General features: G+C 38.9%; 1 protein-coding gene across 8 annotated transcripts in view; it reads left to right on the plus strand.

The window, feature by feature from the left end:
- The first annotated feature begins 333 nt into the window (after window positions 1-333).
- Window positions 334-26,626, plus strand: part of LOC141548340 (fibronectin type-III domain-containing protein 3A-like) — a 75,769-nt gene continuing 49,476 nt past the window's right edge. For 3 of the 8 annotated variants that reach the window (XM_074277144.1, XM_074277150.1, XM_074277151.1), the window contains exon 1: window positions 1,734-2,058. The gene's annotated coding sequence lies outside the window, so the exon portion shown is untranslated. Of the gene's footprint in view, window positions 564-931; window positions 1,047-1,419; window positions 1,557-1,733; window positions 2,059-26,626 lie in introns of those variants that run through there. The other 5 variants (XM_074277146.1, XM_074277149.1, XM_074277147.1 and 2 more) reach the window with 5 other exon arrangements.

Here is a 26,626-nt window from a genome sequence, read left to right on the forward strand (position 1 = left end):
GTTACCATTTCTAGAACTTTTCATTCCAGTTTGTTGACTGGAGATTGTCCCAAAGTCACTTATGATTTGGGGAGGTTTTCAGAGTTATTTACTGTATTTCTTCAGTGGCCCTGACCTTTCCCCCTGGCCGTTTCTTTGTTAGCTGATCCTAGCGGAACCCTCGGATTCAGCAAGCTACTGGTGGTTTTTTTTTTTTTTCTTCCCCTCTCCCCCAACCCTTGCACTTGTGGGCTGTTGCTAACCCCAGAGAAACAGAATCCCCTCCGCTTCAACTCCCACGTGGTTTTGTTTGCAAATTGGGAACTCTCGCCTCCCCGGCAAAGGGATACGGGGGAGGGAGAAAGCGTTCCTCGGCCACACTGGGCCACAGACGAGGAGACGGAGCGTGGTCTGTGACAGCCTGGAATCCCGAGCCAGTCCATCACAGCCTGCAGCGCCTTAGAGGGGGAAAGAAGGGAACCCCGGGGCCCTCGAGCCCAGCCCGCTTCTCCTTTGCTGGGGACTTTTCAAAGCCATCGGTGGGAAAGCCCACCAGGCCGGCCCCAGATTTGCATGCCACCTGGGTAAGTTGCACGGCCCGGCTCGCCCAGGGCCTGGGAGCCAGCGTGGGGCAGCCTCCGGCCCGCAAATCGGCGGGCAGAGCAGGGCAGCTAATGTCCCGTGCCCAGATCCCCGGCCGGCCGCCCCGAATGCCCGCTGGCCGGACCGACTGGTCTCGCCCCGGTCCGTCCCCGCGGGGGCCGTCTGAACCCAGGGCCCGGTCGCCGACCCCCAGCTTCGAGGGTCCTGCGCTTTCCCCCGCTCGCACCCCCTCACCCCACCCCCAGCGCGGCGCATGCGCAGTGGCCACATTCCATCATGGCGGGGCCGTCCGGCGGCGGGCGGGCGGCTCCGCGCTGAGATTGAAACGGCACCTTGCCGGCTGGGGCGCTGGGGCGACGACGACCGCGACGGCTCGTAGCCGGGTGGGGGAGGGCGGGACAGTGTCGCGTTTGCCCCTCAGCCCCCCCACCCCCGTCTGTCGCCCAGTGTGTGTGTGGCATGCAGTAAGTGGCCGTGCCCCGTGTCCCCCCTACCCCGGGCAGCTGGGCTGAGGCGGCGTCGGCCGCGCGTGCTGAGGGAGCAGACAGCTCCCCGCGCCTTTCCCCCGCGCCCCCCGCCCCCGGCCCCTGGGCGGCGGGGGAGGGGCAGGGCAGGGCAGCAGCTGCTGCTGTACATCGCCGCCGTGCCTCCTTCCCTCTCGCCTCGGCGGCGGCGGCGGCGGCGGCCGGCCGGCTGTTCCAGTTAGGCGCACACATGCGGGGCGCGCTGGCCGGCCTGGGCCGAGGCGAGCGAAGAGGGAGGGGAGCGGGGGGCGGGGGGGGAAGCTAGGAGGCGAGGCCAGGAGCCGGCCGCCTAGAGCCGAGCCGCGGCTGGGAGCCCTCGGGGAGTGGGAAGGATGCGGAGGGGATAGAGTTACCGGGCGGCGCGGCGAGGCGAGGGGAGAGTCGCCCAGCCCAGCCCAGCCCAGCGGCTCAGCAGCGCAGTCGGGCTCTGAGCGTGAGAGCCTGGCCGAGGTGAGAGAGCAGGGAGGGAGGGAGGGGGAGCGAGCAAGCAGGCAGGCAGGCGGGGAGGGAGGGAAGGAGGGGGAGGCAGGGGGCGGGGGCCGGACGGAGCGGGGGAGGGGGAGGTGGGGGATATTTTGGGAGGGCTGCTGGAGGGAAAAGTTTCCGAATATGTGGGAGGGGGAGCTCAGCCTGAGGGCTCCTTTTACATCTTGGAGCCGTATTTGGATTTGCTGCTTAAAAAGTGCCTCTGTCCCGGCGCTGTCGGGAGTGAGTGGAGGGACTTCTCTCCCACCCCCCGCACCCTCAGCCACCTCCCCTGCAGCCACCAGCACTCGGGCACTTGTGCTGTCGCCTGCTAATGCCACGTAGTCTTCGGAGGCTTCTTCTCGGAGATCGGCTGCGGCCCCGGACGGCTCCCTTGGCCGAGGGGCTCCTCTCCGCGCTGCACCCCGGCTCGCGAGCGATTTAGAGTCGAGCGGCGCTAGGTTGCCCTCGGGTCCCCGGATAATCGGTAACCGGCCAACGGGCTGTTTCCTGCCTGGGAACGCACCGTTTGGGCGGAGAGGGGGCCGGGGTGGGGGCTGGCTCGGCGCGGTGGGCCGTTCTGGAGGTAGATGCGTTTTTGTCCTTTTTCCAGCCGAGACCTGCGGGCTCAGGGAAAGGCGAGCTGAGCATTGTGCTGGCTTTAGGCTGCTAAGTGCCTGCTCCCCGGGCTGGAAGGACCGTTATCTAGCCCTACTAATGCTTGAGGCTGCCTGTTGCCCAACTAGTCGCTGCTCTTTCCAGCTTCAACTTTACTGCTTAAGTGGGTCACGGTGACAAGCTCTTGGGTGATGCAGAATCCGGTGCTTGCATTCGGCGTTTACCGTAGTAGTTTGCAGTCAATCTCTTTGGCTGTTGTGTCTCTGTATTCATATATAGCTGCGCCGAGATACGTGGGCTAAACAAAAGGTGACTGGTAAGTCGAGAGAAGTGTGTTTGAAGTAGGGGCAAACGACTTGGTTTTCAGGATGTCATTCGCGAAGTTGTGCGAATAGACGCTGCTTTGGAGCGCTGGTGTGCTTTTTCCTTAGAAATCTTGGGGATGACACGGTTCTGACAGGAACTTTTTTTTTTTTTTTTTTTTTTTTTTTTTTCCCAAGAGAGTTCTCTTTCTGACCCCATTATGGTCTCTTTGGCCACTTGTCTTCATCACTGACGATTCTAAAGCCAAGCTGCTAATATTTTCGGACCTTTTGCTTGAGAGCTTCAAAACTAAGTAGAAATGGACTTGCTTTTTCTCCCTATACTTTTTATTATGAGAATTACTTGAATGGGTGCCTTGTGTAGTTCTCCGAAACAAGCTATTTGGGGAACTCTTAAGTGGTACTGTTGCAACAAGTTTTTCTTTTCCAAGAGTTGGCCTGAAACAGGCAGCACTTTGGCAATGAGGCAAAATAACACATGTCTAGAACTTTTTTCTTAAAAAAATTAAAAAAAAAAAGAATTAAATGTAAACCTGGGTAAATGTCCTGATGTGGATTTTACTTAAGAACCGAGTGCTTATTTTGCAAGGATTGGGGCAGATTTCCAAACAAATGAATACTACATTATTTCACATGCACACCTTTGTAAGAAAGAAATCAAACTTTTCTTCCCTCTTTCCTTCACTCCACCTTGCAAAACGTGAGTGCTTGCCTCACTTAACTCTGGTTGCCTTAAAACCACAAATGAAACACTTTTCAATACCTGAAAAAAACGGGAATTTTTGAAGCAGTATGAATTGTATCCTAAAAGTGTCTGTGACAAATAGCTAAAAAGTTTTGTCTTCTTGCCTTTTTTTTTTTGAAGTACCAGCATAAGCTGTTACACTTTTGTGTGCTTGCATTCCCTTTATCTTTGTTAATTCTGAACATTTAATCTAATACTTGCAAGTTATGTTCCCCCGAAAGTCTATTGACAAGATGAGTGAGAGATTAATTTCTATCAGAAGACAGATCTCTAAGTTGAGAAACTTTGAAATGTTGGCAAATATATCCTGGAAATAGTTTTTCATTCACAGTGTTTTTAGGGAGCTTTACTTGAATCTACTTTTGAGATAAATATGAAGATAAGATTCAGACTTTGTTTTCAACAGTCAAAATGCCCTAAAACATTCTTTCTAATTTTCATCAGGATATCAGTACTACTTGATTTATTCCTAAATGATCCAAGAACAGTATTTTTGGTAATACTGATTTCACCTGCTTTTGTATCAGTCTCAGAACAAGCTGTGGTTAAATTAGCCAAGGTCAAGGTAGTTACTTTCAGCAGTTATCGTTTCTGCAAGGCAGAGTTTAGCAGAAGAGTAAGTACAGTACACACTGACCTCTTTATTATATCTTTGAAGAGCTTACTGTAAAATAAGTAATTCTTTCACATTCTCTTCATTCAGATTGCTTATGTTGGTCAGTACAGACAGGATATTCTAAACTCCCACATACTTTTTATGTAACTCCACTAAAATTCTCTTATTAGGAAAATCTGATCCCAATTTCATTTTTATTATGCTTCAAATATGTGATATAAATTGGAGCTGCAGTTCATAATACAATTTTCTCTGGCTGTGGCTCAAAATTAAGTGAGAAGTCATCTGGCATTTTGAGACCTTGAAAGCAGGCAAGTAAGTTTATTCCCTCAAAAGTGCAAAGAAGTTTTTAGGTTTTTTTTTTTGTTTTGTTTTGTTTTTAAGGATTGGACTTTGAGACTGTCTCTAGTGCTTTCATTCCAGGTAAAAACAAAATATTAATTTAAAGCCAACTGCATGATTGTTTATTGAAACAGAATAGCCACGAAGATTATTTTAAACTTATGAAATGAAATATTCAGTTTTGTATTGTTTAAAGGCAAATTGAAATAATCCTCTTTATGCATATAGCCTTTAAAATTGGGGGAGGAGAAACTCACTGGACAGAATTTAAAATTTTAATATAAATAAATAGATAAAAATCTCTTGAGTAGCACTAGTTTATATCAGCCATCATGATATTCAGAGAAGACTAATTTATAATGGTGACCTCTAAAAATCAATAGCCTTTCTAAGACAGTATGACTGCTTTAATGTAATTTGGGATTCAAAAAATTGAGACATTGTTGGCTCTTATATCATTCTAAGAGTAAATTGATGTGTTCTAAAAAATTAGACTATACTTTCTTTTGCACACCCTGTAGTGCTAAAATGTTATTCTAATATTAGAGTAATACCATACTATTTGGAATGGGAAATTGTACCTTGCAGATTAAGATATATTTTAGGTAGTTGTGGTTGCATTAAGCCAATGAAAGCAATACATTTATAGATATTCATCTAATACAGTAGCCCTTCACATTTCCATGCCTAAGCCACTGTTTTTCAGATCATGAAGTATCACTCACTTCATCAAAGAGTAAGGGGCCACAACCCTGAAATTGAGGCTTGAGAGTCTGTCTAGGAATTATAATATAACACATGCTCCCTATGAGCCTATGGATCTTTGCCAGAGCTAAACATAATTTTATGAGTTAGAAGGTGACTGCTGTCTGTAGCTCAGACTTTCCTTTTTTGGCCTTACTTAGAAAGTAGGTGTAACTTAAATATAGTGTTACTTTAAGGAGAAAATCTTACATAAGAAATGCTATTGGGGGTCAGACTAGTGGTCCATACTACCTTGTTTTCTCTGTCTGATAGTATCAACAAAGGAGATTCCGAATGAGTGTATGATTGCCCTCTATGACTTGAACTCCACATTCTAAATGTTGCTATCTTTCCCTAATAACCCAGTCTGGATTTATTTTCCATAAATTTATTGTTTAAATCATTTTTGAAGTTATTTATATTTTTAGCCTCTATCAGCTCTGGGGGATAATTAGTTCTAGAAATCAGCACTCCCCTGTTCAAAGTAAGGCTTCCTATATTATCCTAAGATTGTGTCAAGGCATGCCGCCTAGAACTAGTTCTAGAATTGTAGGATTTGGTGATCCAAGGCCATGTTTGCCCAACCATCCATATTACTTATGACTTATCTCCATCAACTTTTCTCTCAGGCCTCCCCCAATTTCAGGTCTATTTTTTTTTTTGCCTATCTTGGAGGACTTTGGCTTTCTTGAGACCCTTGATAATTCTATACTCCCAACTCCAAATGATCTGTTATTTCAGCAAGCATATTGTATTCTTGTTTCAAAAAACTGTAACATAATCTTCTCAAAAATTGCATGTGTATGGAATGTTAATTTTGGCATGAAAATGTTGTGGTTTGCAGTATGGGAATATGCATATCTTAAAAATATTGTCTGGCCGTTTTTCTTTTTTAAGTTTATCCAGCATCTTTCATGTTTTTTTGTTTTTGTTTTTGCTTTGTTTTTTTTTGTTTTTTGTTTGTTTTTGTTTTTTGCTATATGTATAATATCAACTTAGAATTCTAAAAGCTTTGTGATTTAAATTGTTTTCTACCAAATCACCATTTAAAAATAGTAATTTCCTAAAATCCTTGTTTTCCAAAATCATCCTTATTTATTATGTCTATCTGTTAGGGGCAACTTGAAAGTTGTGCCTTTAGTATTTAAGCTAATCTTGTATGTGCTGTTTTCAATACTTCCTCTCTCTCCCATTTAGAACCATTTTGAAGATGATTGTGATATTTAGTGATAGTTATTCTTAATGGTCTTTGTCTTGGACAAAGCAGCTACATGGTGGTTTGAAGGTGCACTAAAAATGCGTTCTTGTCTAAATTAATCATGTACTTTTCTTAGGATTTGGTAAATAAGCTATAGTTTTTCTTCCTTCTCAAATCTTAATAGCTTTAAAGCTATTATTTTTCTTCCTTCACAAACCTTAGTAGCTTAAAGCTTTTGCTTGTGATGATTCCAGAGTTCTGGATACACTCTTTACATGAATAGAAATAGTATAGACATAATCATTTCCTAACATTTATATGCATATAATTTGGCTTGTTCAATATGTCTACCCTGATCATCCTCTTTCCCACTGGACTTCTATAAATCCCAGTAGGGAGATGGTGGGTATTTGTACAGCAATATCTTTCTGTCTTCATCCATGCTTACTTAGTATGTTGCAGCAATAGTGAGGCAAGAAGATAGGAGTAATCAATTCTTCAATTTTACAAATAAATACATTTTATAATAGTCACTATATATGACAAAGAAAGGAGTTCAGACATCGGAAAAATTAACATTCCGTTTTGCCTTCAAGTACTTAAATTATTCTATTAATTTTCCCATGTATGATATCATCAAAACTTAAATACTTATAAAGTAACATAGGGACAAAGAAAGAGCTTGAGGTAAAGTGATGTACACAGACCTTCAAGGTCTGTAAGTGAAGCAAGCACATAAGTGCAGTCATCTCAGGTCCTGCATGTTCCATGAAGCCTTCTGCAGCCAAAATTGATTTCTCCCCTTTTCTGATCACACACAGCATTTACAATTCATAACGACTTGCATTTTACAGTACTTTATGGTTTATAAAATACAAAAATTCTCACAACCACCTGCCTCCCTCTTCAAACTATTGATCTCTTTTGAGTCTCTCCTTTGCACTTAGAATGGAATTAGAAACTCTGTAGTTTGTGTACATTTTCCCTATGGAACAAGAAGCCCTAAAGCCAGAGATTTTGTCCTTTTATTTCCTTAGCACCTCCACCAGTACCATCCATGACACCATTGCTTTCTTGTTGCTCTAAATTATACATTTTTTGCTTGTATTCCATTAAGTGTAGCTCTTTATTATATACAGAGAAAGTATTCAGTTTCCAAACAGTTTTTTTTTAATTGCTAGCTAAGTTATTTGGAACTGTGAAGCACTGTCTTGTAGAAAAACATATATTAATAATGGTTGTGCTTCTATGCATACAATGCAGGTGAAATACTGTATACAGTATTTTAAATTTTTAAAAAGAGTGCTATATGATTGTAATTTAAACGACTTAATGAGATGTTATATTGTAAATGCTGGAATCTGGGGGGGAAAAGGTAGTCAACAAGGGTAGACTTTTAAAAAGTGTCTGAAGAGAATATTCAAAGCTTTTTCAAGGACTTGAGAGGCTGATAGCATTTATTTCTTATCATGTCTCATTTCAGTTCTTAAACTGTAACTTTAGTTTTAATACAAGTGTCTTATGAGTAGTCTTTTTTTTAAGTGTTATCAGTCATGATTAGATGTCTCCTCTTCTTTTTTTTTCTAATTCAGAATTTTCTGAGGTACCTAGGCTACAACTGGAAGAAGAATGGGGTTTTGTAAGATCACAGATGACATAGCTGGAAGGGATTTCGAAGGCCATCTTATTTAGTCTCTTCATTTTATTGATGAAAAGACCTGTTGCTCAGTCCATTGGAACTCATGGTTTTCATATATATATATATATATATATATATATATATATATATATATTCACAAATATATATATATTTATTATTTACCAGATATATGCATGGGTAATTTTACAACATTGACAATTGCCAAACCTTTTGTTCTAATTTTTCCCCTCCTTCCCCCCCCCCCAGATGGCAGGTAGACCAATACATGTTAAATATGTTAAAGTATATGTTAAATACAATATATGTATACATGTCCAAACAGTTATTTTGATGTACAAAAAGAATCTGACTTTGAAGCAGTGTACAATTAGCCTGTGAAGGAAATCCAAAATGCAGGTGGACAAAAATAGAGGGATTGGGAATTCTATGTAGTGGTTCATAGTCATCTCCCAGAGTTCTCCCGATGGGTGTAGCTGGTTCAGTTCATTACTGCTCTATTAGAACTGATTTGGTTCATCTCATGGTTGAAAATAGCCACATCCATCTGCATTGATCATCATACAGTATTGTTGTTGAATCATGGTTTTCTTAAAGGACTATTTATACATTTAAGGAAATGACTGCTAGTGGAAAAGAGGCAAGTTGAAGGGATGTTCATTACTTTGGGTGGAGAGGAGAGAGAGAAGAGATGGGGAGAGAGACAAGAAAGGGTGAAAGGAAAGAGACAAAAAGGGGTGAAAGGAGAGAGACTAAGAAAAAGGGAAAGGGGTTTAAAAAAAAAAAAAGCAATGTCAGGTTTGATAGTCCCTGTTTTGACCACCAGGTGGTACCATTGACCCAGAACAGCTTGGTTCTAAGTAGAGGAGTAGAAACTGTGAAGAGAATTTTGGTCTTGAGTATTTAGATGGACGTTTGTATGAATTAGGCATTGACAAATAAGAGCGCACCTCTTGTGTCACTCCCGTGTATAAAATATTTCATTGGTTTAAGCCCCATACCAACTATATTGGAAACTCTTTGAAGGCAGAAATCATGCTATATATTACTTTTTATCCCCGGCAGTATGTAGTGCAATGCTGGGCATATTGTATTTCAGTATTTATAGAATGTTTTCATGTTTGCAAAGTACTTTTACTTACATGTATATCTTATTTGGTCCTTATAAGAAATCTGGGAGGTTGATGCTATTGTTATTCCCATTTTATAGACAAAACTGAGGGTCTGAGAAGTTGAGATTTGCTCAGTGTTACATAGCTAGTAAGTGACTGAGGCAAGATTTAAACTCGGGTCTTAATCTCAAATTCAGCTCTTTAGCCACTGCACTTCCTAGTATTTTACTCAATAAATTTTTGTGGAATTGACATTTTATAAGTATAGATTTTGCCTTGTTTTTCTGATTATAGTCACCCATATCATTTGATTTCGTAGTATTACTTACGTTTATCCTTCAGTAGATTTATCATTATTGATATTCTTTCCAATGATGTAAATCACAACTCATTCGTGTTCTTTTATCTTGGATGACTTTTTTCATACACTCCCATAAATCTACTACAGGGGATCCTATTAGTATGTCAGGGGCCTTCCTTTACTTCTCTTAATGTTCCATGGACAGCAGTAGAATACACATCAGTTATTTCTTGCTCTTCCTACATGACCAGTTCACCTTTTCTGGTCTACTTGTGCCTACCATATAATCTCTCCAGAGCCTTTGAGGGTAACCTCAAATACTAATTGGGGGGGTCTTCCCCCCCCTTTCATGACTCTGCAATATAGCAGCATTAGAATAATAATGTTCATCAAAAAGATGGGTCTTTGTTTCAAGATGAAGCTTGGGGTCATTAGAAGCACTGCACAGTTTCCTAAAGGCAGTCCAGCTCATTCTCTTCTTCCTGTTTAATTCTGGACCCAGCTCCTTTTCCACAAACAGTGTCTTTTCAAGATATATGTACTGATGACCCAGTTTTACGGGTTGTCCATAGAACTGTGTTAATCTAGACAATAAGCATTCTATAGTCATGGGTTTTTTCCCCTGTGATATATAGGCCAAAGTGTTGGATTTTTGCTTAGGAGGAACTAAATTCATTTTTCAATAAGAGAAAACCTTCCCCAATTTTTTCTAGCTATCCTAATTAGTATGCAGTGAAAATTGTCTTACATTGGACCTGGGCTCAGATACAAACTAGTTGCCTTTTGGAACAAGGCCTGGAATGAAAGTGTCCTTGAGTTCAGGGTTGGGGGTGGAGGTACCATTCTTTGTCATATAACTTATTTATATTGATGTTTCTTGACTTTGAGCATCTGTTGATCTACTTATTGGAAACATTGATCATTTTTTCACCACTTTCCTCATAGCCTACTTCTCATCCAATCCTTGTATCTTTGGGAAAATGCTATAATTAAAAATTTGTTGTTGTATGTAACATCATTTTGCTTTTTAATATAAATGTAGATACTTCTGAAATATATCAAACAGAAAGAAAAAATTAATGTTAGATACACTTGATTTTAGTAGCTTTAACTAGATTTTTAAAATTGCAACTCCTTAAAGAAATTATATATGTAATATCTATATATGTAATATATATCTTATAACATGTAAGCATATACTGTTAACTCAATTCATGCTATACTTCAGTCTAGTATAATGAATAATTGTTATATCAAACTAAAATTTTTATATTATATTTATAAAGTGGCAACATGGTTTAACCAAAGAATAATGAAGTTTTATATTGTTAGTGACTGAAACAAAAATAATGTAAGATCACATCTTATCAAAGTTTTACTTAATTAGTATTGATATTTAATATAAATTAAAAGGAGTAACAGAACATATCAATCTGCTTTCAACTTGGAAATTTGCCAGAAGGCTTAAATCTCAAAACACTTGACAATAGTATATTCCAGAAATGACTTTTGTGATATTTCGGGATTTACTTTTTAATGCACCTGTATGTAACTTCATATTTCCATTTAAAAAAAAATAATAAAAGACCTGAGTAAGTGGTTGTCATGGAGAATTTCAAGTCTGATGAATACTATTTTTGGAATGGAGTAGGGAACATGAGCTACACAGTGAACTCTGCATTCTGAATTGAAGCACACACTTGGCTGTTGGAAATGAAAAAAGGTAATTAAAAATTTTGAAATTATGGGGAGTCAAAGCGTAGAATATGGATCCTGTAAAACTTTGGGGGAGAGAGAATTTAGATTGGCTGTTATGAACTTTAATCAGGTTGAATTATTCTAAAAGGAAGTTTCATTTTTAAAGAAAGATTGCTACTGATACCTAGAATAAAAAATTGAATAATACTCTTTGAAATGAAAAAAAAATTGTCACAAGGTAAAATGTGGTTAATTTTAGAATAGTACTTCCATTGTTTTGAACGTTTTCCAAATTATTTTTAGTATCCAAATTTGATGTAGTGTATCCGTTTTCATTTTTTTCTAAGGTAACCTATAGCAGTGATGATGATCTAACAAATAAGGGAATAGAGGAGTTTCAACTTTTTAAAAATCCATAAAGTAGCATGCTTCCTTTCCTTACTTTTTCTACATCAGAATTAGTGTTTAAATACATGTAAGTCTCATGACTAAGCTGTCTGTTTTCTTTGTGTGGTATGTACTAGGACACAAAAATTACTTTTTATTACTATGTGTATTTAAAACCTCTCTTATTCAAATCTCTACACAATTTGGAAACCATGAAGGCATTTTCCTTTTACTTAGGCAGAAGTCAGAATTGTAAATCTTACAGAGATGCCTGAATATCTGTTTTAGCTTGGTTTTTTTCCTTCCACCTCCCTGCTTCTAAAGTGGCTGCCAGAATTTTCTGCTTAATTCTTTGTTTTAGTGTAAGGTTAATACACACAGAACTTCCCTAGTTGAATTCTTGAGGGTTTTTTTTTTCCTTTTGAGAAAATGCCCCCTCAGCATTTTGTGCTTTTCCTCACGTGATAATTTCTTTAAGGACTGCTTCATATTGAAGCATCACAGCTATAGTATAAAGTAGAGAGAATAATGGCAAAGTTGTGGGGAGGAAAAAAAGCAGCAGACTGGTAGCTTCTAGAGGAATTTATTAGGAGATTTCAAGAGAATGGAAAGCAAAATTAAAAAGCCGCATTGAGAAAGGTACTTTAGTAGAGAGAATAGTTAATTGACCTACCTAATGAGATGGAAAATAGATTATGTTGGGGGAGGGGCACTTCTTGAAACAGCCTGAGAGATTCTCTACACTGAAAAAAAATCCTTGGCAACCAAGCCTTTGTCAAACTGTCCCTCATTATGTAGTTATTTATCTTACTATATGTGGGGAATGAAAGCATCAGTTAAAACAAATGTTAAACTATCAAGTCTAAGAAATAAAATAACCTGCTATATGGGCTTTTTATTTGGATCCCCACTTTTACGACTGGCATGTCATCAATGGAGATGGCTCTAAAGCTTATTGGTTCCTATATTTGGGCCACATTTCTGATCCAATATCAATGTGATCAGTATATCACATCATGAAGATACACTTATCCTTGTGGCAATAACCACAGATTATCCACACATTTGCAGCACCCTTAAATTGATTATCTTTTAAGCCCTGACCATCAAATCTTTGTTCCCTCCTCCAAATATAATACATAATTTCTGAATAAAAAGGACAGATGCTACCCCAAAGGTAAATATTCTCAAATTCTGAAGTGTCTATTTTACCAGATACTAAATCTAGAACCTTGATTTTGAAAAGCAAAACAAGGCTTCAGGCATCTCTTTACTGGAGTAACGTTTTTGATTTCTAGCTTAAGTAACTTTCACAAGTGTTTAGAGATGAACTCTTCATAGCTCCGCACAGTGTCACTAGATTATTCAGGTTTGGAGTTTAAAATCTTTGTTTCCACTTCCTGATCTCTGTCTCGGGCTATGCTTCTCGGAAGGGGAAGGAGCAGATCACCCTTAGTTCAAGTCAGGCAAGTTTTCTTAAGTGATGCCTGTGTTTGGGCAATAATTATTACCATTACCAATTTTTCTAGCAAGACTTCTCTGAAGCTTGAGACTTTTGAAACTGATTAAGCTTAAATATCACACCAAGTTAAACCAATTCATTAAACTGATTTTAGATTTAACTTAGCTAAATTCCATAGTTCCTCTGTTGAGGTTCATTCTGACACTTCATTACCCCATTTAGGTAGTATTTTCTTAGCAAAGATACTGGAGTTGTCAACCATTTCCTTCTCTAGCCCCTTTTCCAAATTAGGAAACTGAGGCAAATAGGCTTAAATGACTTGCCCAGGGTCACATAGCCAGTGTCTGAGACCAGATTTGAACTTGGCTTTTCTGACTCCAGGCCTGCCACTCTATCCACTGCACCACCAGAAATCAAGGTGGTGGGTGAGATGACATCCCCTGGTTATATCATGGGGCCATCTATGTTTAGTGTATTCTTCCAAACCCACTGTAATGGGGAAAGTTTATAATAGTGTTGTTTGCTCCATCAACAAGGGGATTTTGTTTTCTGATTCTAAGCTGCTAATTACTAAGTAAATATAAAGTAACAACATTTCTCAACTTTCTCCATATGTTGGGGTGGTACAGACAGTGATGTATAGACAGTATCTGCTCTACTTTACCTAAATTGCCTTTTCTTCTATTACCCTGTTAATCTCTCATCACTTGCAGTATCTTCAATGACAGAGAAGCACTCTCTTTCATTGTGCATCCTTCCCTGATTAATTGTACCCTTCTCAAAGATTTGAATATTCCAAAATACATCTTTCTGGCCTTGAAAATGATAATGCAACCTGCAAGTTCCAGTTATCTTGACTTTATAGTAACTTGCTAATTCAGTTTAACTTTCAAGACACATTTCTTCAATTCTATCCTTTTTTCTCACTAATATTTTGTTTTTCCAAATACACGTAAAGATAGTTTTCAACACTGATTTTTGTATTCCATTTTTTTTCTTCCTCCTTCCTTTCCCATCTCCCAAGAAAGCAAGCAATTTGATATGGGTTATACATGTACAATCCTTTTAAATATGTCTATCTCAGTTCCATCATTAAAGCAAGTTAGACAGTATTCTATCTACACCCTGCCTTTTCTGTCTCTCCCTAATTAGTGCAAAGGGAGCAAGTATAGTTTTCTTTAACTTGTGGCAGTGTCTGCGATCAGAAGAGTTTGTTGTAGGAAACATGCGAGACAACTGATTTCAACTGAGCCTGAAAACAACTACCTCTCAACTGTATTAAATCTAAGAAATTGGGTTGAGATTCTTGATGTGACTGTTTTCTTTGTAATGTGAATTATAGGGACTTCCACTGAAATGAATTTATTCATTGTAAAGAGTACAATTTTGGATAATACTGGGAGTTTTATCCTCAACAGAAATGATTTATTCACGGATTATTTTAAGTTTATTGTACCTCTGACACCTTGAGGATCTTACAATAAGCAAAATGTCATCATAGAATACTTAATAGTACTCCACTCCAGTATAAGAAAAATGGTTCCTAAGGAAAATGGCAGCCCCTCAAGTTATTTTGCACTTGAATTATCAATGTCTCCGTAACTATTGTCGGATGATAACCAATGTAACTGATTTTTCCTGAATCCAACTCTTGAAAGATGTTAAAAACTAGTTTGTTTGTTTTTACCATGTCTCCAAATTATTAATGCACAACCCCAGTGATTCTCCAGGGGGATCTCAGTCCACTTTTCCAGTCTTCTGAATTGTGACTAAAGAAGACTTCTATTGGAATACTTGATCCCATTCCTGAACAACTTAAGAGCCAGGAAATCCCTGCAGAGTTTTGATCAGCCCTATAGAAAATTCAGGGACATGCAAGTGAAAAAATGAGTGGGGTGAAGGGCTATAAGCAACAGAAATCCTCCCTGAAGTGAAAACAAGTCTGCAGTTAATCCCTACATCTCCTGGTGAGTCTCTTCGGAATTGAAGTTTCTAAAGTTCCACAAAATCAGGGCTCAACATTTTTGTGTTATGGACCCACCTTTATGGATGTCAGATGAAGTCTTTGGACCCCTTCCCAAAATAATGTCTAAATGTACAAAAGAAAATATGTAGGGCTGCAAAGAACACCAGCTAAATTAAGATGTTAAAAAAAAAAAGCCAAATTCACAGAACCCAAGTTAAGAATCCCTCCTCTAAAGGGAGGGAATGCATTTCGGAGGCATAGTCTCTACCTCTCCACAAAAGGGGGAGGACGAGTTGTAGAATTATCTAAGCCTTTAAAGCAATCTTCTTTGGTTACCCCAACCCTAAGGACCCTTTCTAGCTAAAATCATTCCTTCTTTCTCCCTTATCCTTCCCTCTGACAATTCTTCAGTAAGGTATATCTTTATTGCCGTGACATCTTATTTCATCAATGAAAAGTGGGTATTTGTTTGTAGAACGTATGTGAAAGGGATCTTCATGGGGCCAAGAAAATTCTGGCTCCCAGCTCAAGTACTTACAAAGCAGCTGGCTAAAAAAATATTACTGACAATGCAGTGTATTTTCACCAGATGGTGTTTTCAGATGTTACAGCTCAGCTGTCCCTTCTGTTAAACCAAGCTCACTTGTAACTTTTTAGAAAATAAAGTTACTTATAGATGAGTGCATTAGAATTCTTAACTTCAAATGATTTTTGATTAGTTTGACTCTTCTAAGATCTACATTGTTAAGTACATTGGAAAAAAAAATACAACAAAACTCGGTTTTGCTGCTGTACTCCACTTTGCATTTTAAAATGCTTTTGAGTGGTGGCCCAGCCGTGTAGGCTGTTTAAAAGAAAAACAAACAAACAAACAAACAAACTAGCAAGCTTCAGCCTTATTGAGCTTTGGAGGAGTAGTCAGGACGATGTGAAGAGCCATGTGCCAGTGACTTTTGCCGTAGGTGGGGAAAAATTTCTTCAAAGAGCTGTAGCTCTTGTCACTAGTGAAGAGGTACTGTTTGGCAGCTACATTGGAGAAAGAGACCTGTAATTGCTCACATTTATCAAATGCTTTAAAATTTCCAAAGCGCTTGGCTTATGACAATACTGAGGTAAATCATATAAATATGATCCTCACTTTACGGATGGAAGAACTGAAAAGTAAGGCAATGTGATTCACTTAGGGTCACAAAGGACTCTGACTCTGGCATTCTGTCTGCTAGAACAGAAACACTGACAGTGCTAGAGAGCTTTCCCCCTGAGTGTGCTAGGGAAGTAGGATAGTACGGTGGAAAGAACACAGATTCTGGCGTCAGAAGACTTAGCTTCAAATTCTTTGGTGCACGCTGCCTATGGCAGCCTGAGCAAGTCACCTCGCTCTGTAAAGCCTCAGTTTCCTTTTCAGTAAAATGAGGGAGTGAAAATAAAGGGCCTGGAGGGGCCCTCTAGCTAGCACTAGATCTGTCATCCTGTGGAATTCCCAGTGATTTCGCTGGTTTGCCATATCATTAGGCTAAAGCAATCTTTAAGCGTCTTTTTAGAAGAACTATTTTCATGTGCTTTCCCCCCTTCCCCCATAGATTTTTCATGAAAGTCTAATAAAAAGAGGCAGAGTTTTTCCTCAATTTCCTTCAGCCTTAGAGCACAATCAACATATGCTCATTTGCATGCTTAGATGTAATAGGCTTGTCAGAGATGATCATCATTATGGAATTTGGTCATTAAAAAACAGAAAAGTATGTTTAGGCATATCTACTTTGCCCTAAAGTCACCAATCCCTGAAAAACTTTTTTGAATAGTTTCACATTCATGTCAACAACCTTAAACATATAGCCTATTTTCTGTAATCTCCATTTTGAAATGAAAAAAAAAATTTTTTTTGCCTTACTGATTATCCATAAGTGTCTCATTTCAAGAGGAAATGTCTTTCTAGAATTTGAAACAAAAAAAAAAGTATTGATATCAAAATCGGGTTTTTGAAATTTGATTAAGTTATTCTTCAAACTTATAATATTATAAATAATAATATAATAAATAAGTGTATTTTTACCATGGGAATCTGAAGAGTATGAGTATAGTATTACCTCAGATAAATCATGGTTTCGTAGTGAACCACAATAATGAAATTTGAAATAATTTCTCTGTTTAAATTTTTAAGGTCTTTCTAGTGAGTAAGCAAAATTCAGTCTAGTAATAATAGTTTTCTTAAACCAAAGATTCAAGAAATTAAGGAGGACTTCAGTGTATCTTTAACTCCTGCATGCAGCAGTTTTAGAGATTCTTATATATGAAGAATTTCAGGTTTGTGAGGTTATTTAATGAAGCTTATTGTAATTAAAATGTTTCTTTTTAATTTAATTGGCCATTTAATAAGCACTTACTATATTAATTAATAAGACGTTCCCTATTCTCAAGAAATTTTAAATCTAATATTTTGCTTATTACCTGTTCTCATTCTAGCTTATAGAATATTCATACTGTATTTAAGAATAATGAAGTCGGGGGATTTTTTGCCAGAAATGTTTAGAATTCTGAATATTATCAACCTACGTATCAATCAAGGAAGCAACACCAATCTACTAAGCACTGCCAATCAATGATCATTATTAATCACATACTGTGTTCCCAGGCACTGTTCTAGGTGCTGGGAAATGAAGTACAAAGAATTAAATAATTCTTATTCCAAAGGAACTTAGATTTTAATCAGGGAGACAAGTACATAAATAAGTAATGATAACTAGGGTTTGCTAGTGCTTTAAAGTTTGCAGAGCACTGTCCCTGGTCTCATTTGATCTTCAAAACCACACTGGCAGGTAGGTGCTATTATAACTCCCATCTCACAGATGAAGAATCTGAGTCAGAGAGAGGTTAAAGCAATCTGCCCTGGGATTTGGTAAGTGTCCAAGGTAGGATTTGATTTTATGTCTTCCAATTTCATGTGTAATTTTCCCCTGTGATGGCTCAGTTATAAAGAATAACTATACAGAGAAAGGAGAGGGGAGGTATAAAGTAGATAGGGACAACACCAACAATGGAGAGAAATCTTCATATAGAAGTGTTTGAAGTGCTTCTTGAATAATAATAATAATAGCTAAAATGTTATATAGGGCTTTAAGAATTACAAAGCATATCTCATTTTATCTTCACAATAAACTATAAGGTAGGTGCTATTATTAACTCCATTTTACAGATGAAATAATTGAGACTGAAAAAAGTTAAGTGACTCGATGTCACATAACTAGCCAATGTCTAAGGTAGGATCTGCACTCAGGTCTTCTGAATCCAAGTGCCACATTTTATTCACTGCCATCCGTGAGACAGAGGTGAGAAGGACAGACATTCCAAGTAGGAGAAATGACAAATTGGCTAGTCTGACAGATATATAGAGTGCTTGGAGGGGAATGATGTGTAGTAAGGCTGGAATGGTAAGGTGGGACCAGCTTGTGAAGAGTGTTAAATGTCCAAGAGATGAGTTTCTATTTGATCTTAGAGGTACTAAGGACCAATGCCAAGGCTATTTCAGGAGATCAGTGAAGAGCTAGTGGCTGTGGGAATGAGAAGAAGCAGCCATGTTAAAAACGGCATCCAGATAGAAATGATAAGATTTGGCACCTGACTGAATGGGGCAGGAGGTGATTGAGGAATCTGATAGTGAAGTTATAACTGACTGACTAGAAGAATGGGAGTAAAGGGATGTATTTAAAGGGAAAGATAATTCTGTTGTGGACATATTTAAGATGCCTATGAGACAGAATCGTTTTAAATGTCCAATAAGCAATTGGTGATGAGAGACCGGGGCTCAGAAGAAACCTTCCGGTTGGATGTATTGATTTGGGAGTTATTTGCATACAGATGACAATTAAACCTATAGTAGCTGAGGAAGTCACCACAAGAATGAAATGAGAAGGGGGAGGGAGGAGAAATGTGGATGATAATATAGAAAAGAGGTGCGAGTACACACCCACTAAAGAGAACCAAGAGAGGAGAGAGGAATCAGGAAGAAAAAGGCAGCTAGTCAGCAGTGGCAGATGATGGAGACATGTCAGGAAGGATGAAGACAGGAAAAGGCCATCACACTTGGCAATTAGATCATTTAGAATTTTGAAGACAGCTGTTTCAGTTGAGCGATGAAGTAGGAAGCCAGATCTCTCTTTGAAAGCCAACACTTGAGAGCATATAAATATACCTCCTTCAAAGTCTGAAAGAGTCCTTATTGTATGATTATTATGAAAATACTATTTAAGCACATTTTGTAGGCATGGTCTTCTTAAATTTTCTACTATAAAATATAAGCTCTGGTATGTTTCAGAATGTGTAGGAGTAGAATAGGGTATTTAGAATTTATCATTAATGTTCCTTTTAAAACTACTAAAATGTAGTGATTAACTTAGTTGTTTTTTCCCAAGACAACTTGGTTTAGTAGACTGTCAAGTCAAGAAGCATTCATTAAGCACTTAGTACGTGCCAGGTACTATGCTAAGGGCTGGGGATAGAAAGAATGGCAAAAGTAGTCCCTGCCCTCAAGGAGCACATGGTCTTTGGGAGATATAACATGCAAATAATTGTACAAACAAGATAAACATACAGGGTACACAAGCTAATCCTAGAGTGGAGGTGCCACACCATTAAGGAAAATGGGGAAATCTTCTTACAGAGGGTAGAATTTTAGCTGAGACTTAAGGGAAGCCACATGGCAGAGTAAAAGATGGAGAGAAATCCAAGCTTCGAGTCCAGGTAATGAAAAGGCACAATGTCACTGGATCACAATATGTGGAAAGGAGTAAGGTTTAAAAAAAAAAGAGAAAGCATCCAATAGTAGCTCTAAAAGATAAAAAGAGGATTTTATATTTGATTCTGGGAGTGGAGTTTAAATGATGGGAGGTGATATAGTCCTTCACTTTAGGAAGATCACTTTGAAAGCAAAGTGGAGGATAGACTGGAATAGGGAGAGACTTGTGGCAGGGATATTAGTCAGAAAGCTGGTATGGTGGCCCAACTTGAGGTGATGAGGGGCTGGACCAGGGTGGTAGCTTGATCAGAGGAGAGAAGGCATATACAAGAGATATTATGAAGGGAAAATTGTAGAATTTGATGACAGATTGGATATGAGAGAATGAGAAGTCATGGATGACAGACATGCTGGTTGGCTGATTGGGAGGGTGATACTAAACAACTACCATTTACCATTTATATAGTACTTCAAAATTTTCAAAGTACTTTACAAATATTCTCATCTGATCTTCGCAACAATCCTGGAAAGCAGGCCCTATTATTACCCCCATTTTACCGATTGGGAACCGAAAATGGTTTAAGTGGCTTGCCTCTAAGCAAGTATCTGGATTTGACCAGATCTGCTTCATTCCAGTTGTGGTGCTGTAGCCACTGCTCCATCTAGCTCTTTCAGTAATAGAAAAGTTAGGAAGAAGGGAAGGTTTGGGGGAAGGGGCTTTGGAAGAGAACGAATTCCATTTTAGATATGTTGAGTTTAAGATGTCTAGGGGGCATCCAGTTGGAGATGTGAGGCTGAAGGTCAAGACAGAGATTAGGGCTGAGTATAATCTGCCTAGAAATGAGTTAAATCCTTGGGAAATGATGAGATTCCCCAAGTGAAATAGTTGTACAGAGGGAGAAGGGAAGAAGACCCAACAAGAAAACCTTAGGGAAAAGCTAAGTTAGCAGGAGGGACCTGGCTAAGGATCCAACAAGAAAAGGTAACAGACAATGCTAGGCTTTGAGTCAGGAGACTCGGGTTTAAATCAGGGCTTGGACTAGAAGAGCTTCCAGCTCTCAATCTTCCACTCCTCTGTTCACTACTCGGTAGTCATTACAACCAGCCTCCCCTCCTTTTATGCCAGAATGTGCTCTTCTTCAAGAGCCACTGGTATGTGGAGTTCTAAAGAGGTTAGGGAGATGGCAAAGAAAAATGGCTGGATTCCTGTCTGGGGCTGCCTGGTGTGGGGGGAAGGAGCAGCTGGGCCTGGCCTTAGGAGGGATGGGAGCTTTACTCCTGACTCAGACACTGATTCTTTGAAAACATGATGTTGGGTGACACGTTTTGAAGACAGCTCCACACCAACAGTATCAAAAAAAACATAATGGGCCAAATGAGATCACAACAGGGGCGTGCTGGGTAACATTTGGCTTTGTTTGTTATTGTTGACAGCATTGCAATACAATGCTCAGTGTGTACCTGTAATGTTTTGGGTAGCCCTTATTTATTTACCAATTTGATAATTTATCAGTTGTGATCAGCATGAATGTCCTCAAGACCTCTTGCTGCTTTTAAACAAAATCACACTTGCTACCTTGTAGAGCCAAGTCCACAGCCACATAGGACCTTAAATACTATGCTATCTCACCAAATGTTAGCAGGTTAAAGCAACAAAAAAAAGGCCAGAGTCATGTGTGGAGAAGAATGAGAAAGTATTGATAATGTTTAATATATGGGGGGTTGAAACAGTACAAATGGAAAATATGAAAACCCCTCCATAAGAAATGGCTAGCATCTGTTCAGTGATAATCCAGCATAAAGTGCATGTCAAATCATTTCCTGATTTTTTTTTTTTTTGTAGACTAACAGTTGTGGAATCTTTAGTTATACAAGAATTATGTAGCCTTGCCAAAAAAAAGAAAGAAAATAACACATTCTTGTGAGCTGCCATACATAGAAAATAAAATCTCGTTTGGGGACAGATTGAAAATGGCTTTAAAAAGCATGCTTAGCCTTTCAAGGATTATGCAAATGATTTCATGTTATAATTAACAGATGATTCTTAGTACTCTTGAAGATCCTCAGTGCAAGGTAAAGATACCCTTCACATTCTGATTTTTTTCAAAATGTTTAGATCTATTTCTAGGTTCCAAGTAATTTTTTGTTTCAGAAAACTCTCAAAAGTATTCATTTCTCCCATGTTGGCGGTTCATATTTCTACCTTCTCAAAAAATGAGATTTACTCTGCAACTCTGGGCCAACATTTTCTTGTGTAATGTTATGTGAATAATTTGGCTGACACTTTCCATCCCAGAAATGTTGTACTATATTAAGGACTTTCTATATGTGGCTCATGAATCACTTATGGAATTCCTAGAGCGAGTAATCTGAATCTTGGCAACTAGAAGTATGTAAGTGTGACATGTAAAATTGGGCTTTTATTTCAGTTTTTAGCTCTAAAATCAGATGGAGCTGAGCCTGTGACAGGCCTTTCTCAGGATTTAACTTGGAATTTCAATCTCCTGATGCATTTATGTGTGTGTATATGTATATACATAGATATATGCATATATATATTTCCAAGTTAAGGATCTCTGTATCAGCATTTTTAGTCAAGTGATCAGTTATTGTACCCTTACATATTTAGGAAATACAAAAATATTTTCAATTAGATTTCAGTGCAGGAAACTCTTTAATATGTCAATGGATTTTACTTATATTGGTCCTTTTTCCATTGTGCAGATCACAATCCACCCATGATTTTTTTTTAATCTGTGGTCTGAACAAAGATGAATAAGACCAAGTCTTCACTCCTATATATAATTTTACATATAGACATTGCTATAAAAATAACCATGATAAAAGAGAGTGAGTGTGGTAACTACCATAAAAGAAGTGTGAATGAAGAACTCTTAGATTTCAGATGAGGGACAACATAAGATTGTTGTTTTAGAGCTAGAAGGGATCCCAGAGGTCAATGAGTCCAACTCCCCTATTTCACAGATGAAGTGAGTGGGGACCAAAGGAGAACAAGAAAGGGGAAATGTGGAGGAAGCTGGATTTGGGCACACCTGGAGATCAGAGTATCTCAGCGCTACAAGCCCATTAGCAATTGTAGAATCTGCCCGACAATTCGCTTGTCCTCTGCAGCACCTTGATAACTCGAGGCTCTTTCCGCTGTCACTGGCCACCATGACGACTTCCAAGTCCCCCCAAAATATAATTTTCTCTCATGTTGGGGAAACAGTAACTCTCGGCTCTCTAGGAATTGGGGCTGCTAGGACTCAACTGCACTACCCTATTCTGCCTATAGGTGCTGCCTATATAAAGTAATTCATGAGTGAGAATTTGGATTAAGTAAAACAAATGAGTTGTTATCTTTGTCTATCTACAACAAAAATTCTCTATGTCCAGGTTCCTTAGGGGCACCTTTTATTACTGTGAGCATAGCTACAAGCCTTCACGAAAGTCATCTGTGTGTGAATAGCACTTGTTTTACATGCAATAAAAATAACAATCTTGAACTTCACATAATTTACAAGAGCAATAGAGAAAACCTAAAGTTATCAGAGATGAAAAAGTATATAAGATGTATTCGTGGTTAGAACTGTAGGTGCCGTGACATTGATACCGAAGCCCAATACATTTGAATGCCTTCGACTAAGCATAGTTAAAATTCCAGAAGGGGTTTTCCCCTGTCTCTAATACACTGAATTTTTGTCTTAAAACATTTCAGTAAGACCAAAGTTTAGGTTCCTGAACTGAGGTGTGGTATGTCACATTCCTGGAAGAGAAGATTTTTAAGGCCTAGCTATAAGTCACTAAAAATAGGGGGTTTAGACTCATCACTTCCAGCATCATTTAATTTTAGCATTGCGACTGGCAGCACTATAGTACAGGTATTTTTAGTAGGGATAATTATATGTCATCTGATATGAATATATTTTATATGCTGTGGTAATTCAGAGAATGGTAAATTGGATGACATGGTCTGACACTGAAATGCAAATAAGTTACCAAGGTAATCAAGAATGATTAAATAATTTATGCAGTTTTGTCTGTTAACAAAAAGCAAATAAATAATAACTAATATTTTATACGAGGTACGTGGTTTTCCGACTTAGTGTACAGTTTGGGCAAGTACAGTGATTACCTTTTATATGAAAACTTGGCTTATAGGATATTAACTCTAATGTTTATCTATACATTCTTAGGGAATGTTTTTAGAGAGATTCAGTCAGTCAACAAGCAGCTAAGGACCCATTTATATGCCAGATCCTGGGGATGCAAATGCAAAAGTCACTGAATAGTATAAGAATAATATAGCAATGTTAGCGATAGTATTTTTATACTAGTATCCACAGTTTAGTGTGATAAAGCTACTTTCATGAGGCATGTGTATAAGTTGATCTTTGTTTGCCTGTGGTAAGTAAAAAAGAAAAGCGGTAGCAGGCTTAGATGTTTTAGTTGCTCCTCTCCTAGGTTGTAAATTTGTTTTTAATAACCATTTTCCCTGAATGCTGTGGAGATCAAGAGAGGTGGCATAGTGAGCAACTGAGAGGGTCAGAAGGAATTTCAACTCTAACATTCTGTGAGTCAATGAGTAGAATGTGTTAAGACAGTAAACTAGATAGGTCGGTTACATGTGCAGGGCTAGGCCTTTTTACCATTTGTTGAGTGCTGCAAAGACCATTCATTGTCTCTTTGGACCTGTTTTGCAGCTGAGCCTAAGAAGGAAAGACCCTGTTAAATAAGCTTGGATGCTTTAAGTAGGAAGCTGCAATGTGTAATGAACTACTGTCTAACACTTGGACTAAGACCAGTAGCCATTTAGTTGCTTTGTAGCTGGGGAGCTGGCAGAGCCTGGGCTGGAAGAAACACAGATGATAAAGCAGGGCTGCAAACAGTATGCACCTGGCCAGATGGCCACGGGTGCTATGGGAGGGAGGAGAGCCCACGTTTGTGACTGTTAGTATCATGCTTTTACAGATCATGTATCACAGTTGATGGCAATAAACATAATGTAACTGCTGAGATTGATGGCACTGCCGAAAATCTCATCTGTATGCAAAATGATAGAATTTTGGACCTGATCTCCACAACTATCTTAAGTCTTTTAATTGTAGTATATTTTAGCTTCTATTATCAGTAAGCTTTATACCTAAATTCAATTGGGTCCCAGATCGTAGTGGTTATTACAATAGTCGTCTTAGCCATTTGAAATCTTCATTTTGTATGGCGTCGGGAGCTTTGGGCTCGGAGCGGTTGCCAGGAGACACCCTGAGGTACATTATTGCATCATAGTTATAACAAAGCTCTAAGCCCTTTACGGGTTATAATAGACTGCAAATCTCTGATCCAATATACAGTGCTTGAAAATGAATGCAACAAATGGAAAGTTCATGCTGTCATCAACTTATTAAAATGGTAAAGAGGGAAGGTTTTTAGGGGTTGACGGGGAAAGGCAACAGTTACATGCAATATTTTTGCTGTTATATTCTGTCATAGGATTCTGCTTGGTAAGGAATCGATGTGTAGTGTAAGCAATAATGTATTTATTTGTGGTTTCTCTTCTCTTAGCTATCTAAGGGTATACATGTTGAATTCCCAGATATTTTTCAGTTGTGTCTTAAGCAGTTTGGGGAACTGAGAGAGAAATGTTGGTTGGTCTAAGTTGGCACTTTTTTCAGGAATGAGGGTGGTAGTTTTTTATATGGTGTACGTAACATGGGACAATTGCATTTTTCTGGTGTAAACAGGGAAAGATTTAATGGATCTCACATTAGAAAGGATTGTTCTGTATTTGCATGGCTCATTATATTTTTCTATTTGACTTATTTCATTATATTTTTACACCAATCCTGTAGTGAGCAAAACATGTGTTATTTTCCCCATTGGGTAGCTGAGGACATTTCTAGTACCCTGATTTAAATTCTAGTTTAGTAGATTTAATGAATAGCCTTGGAGTTAGAAATCTGGCTTCTTCTGGCCATGCCACTGTTAAACATTTATCAAAATCAGTAGGTTCTTCACACACTATAGAAGTACACATTGATCTTACCCAGTGGATTTATAAATGTACCGTTCCTACCTGTATCTGTCTTATTTAACTTTGGTTTGCTGTTCAACCATCCGTCACTCAGAAATGGAGCCATGTTTCCTACATCTTCTCCCAAGTATGTAAGAACCAAAATCTGTGATCCCAGTTTCATTACTGCCTTTCATTTACGGAGTGTGGGGTCATCACTAGGTTGCTGGATTTGGGGTGAGGAAAACTGAGATGATATCTCGCCTCTGAGGCTTCGCCGTTGAGTGGGCAGTCACAGATCTTCTCTAAGCCAGTAAAATAGAGGTAACCTGGCAACCTCTCGCTCTTGACTCTTGCTCTTCTTCACCCCATGTATCCAATCAGTCCAAATCTGCTCATTTCTTTCTCCAAATTATCCCTCATACATCTTTCTTCCTCTTCATTTACATAGCTTCTACTTACCTTAGTTCAGGCCTTCATCTACTCTCTTATCTTGCGCATTGCAATAGCCTATTGGTTGGGGTTTCTGCCTTAAGTTTTTACCCATTCCTGTACTCAGCTACCAAAGTGATTTTTCTAACATGCAAGTCTGACATTTTTACCTCCCTATGCAACAAGACTCCAGTAGCTCTCTGTTGCCTCTAGCATCACCTATAAAGTGTTCTGCTTGAGGGGCAGCTAGTTGGTGTAGTGGAGAGAGCACCAGCCCTGAAGTCAAGAGGACCCAAGTTCAAACCTGGCCTCAGTCACTTAATACTTCCTGGCTGTGTGACTCTGGGCAAGTCACTTAGTCCCAATTGCCTCAGCAAAAAAAAAAAATAATAATAATAATAATAATAATATCCTATTCTTGACTTTTAAAGAGCTTTGCAACTTGGCCCTTTCCTACCTTTCCAGTCTTATTATACTTTACTTCCCTTTTCACATTCTACATTCCAGCTATACCAGCCTATTCTATCTTCTTGCCTTTGCAATCATTGTCCCCCATGCTTGGAATGTACTCCTCCCTTCTACTCCTCTAGAATCTCTGGTTTCCTTCAAAACACAGTTTAAGTGTGATGTTCTTAATGAAATTTTTCCTGATTTCTAATGTTTCCAGGCTCCTCCTTCCCAAAAGTAATCTTGTATCCCTTTTGTATATATTGTG

Source organism: Sminthopsis crassicaudata, chromosome X, assembly GCF_048593235.1.
Source record: "Sminthopsis crassicaudata isolate SCR6 chromosome X, ASM4859323v1, whole genome shotgun sequence".
NCBI lineage: Eukaryota > Metazoa > Chordata > Mammalia > Dasyuromorphia > Dasyuridae > Sminthopsis > Sminthopsis crassicaudata.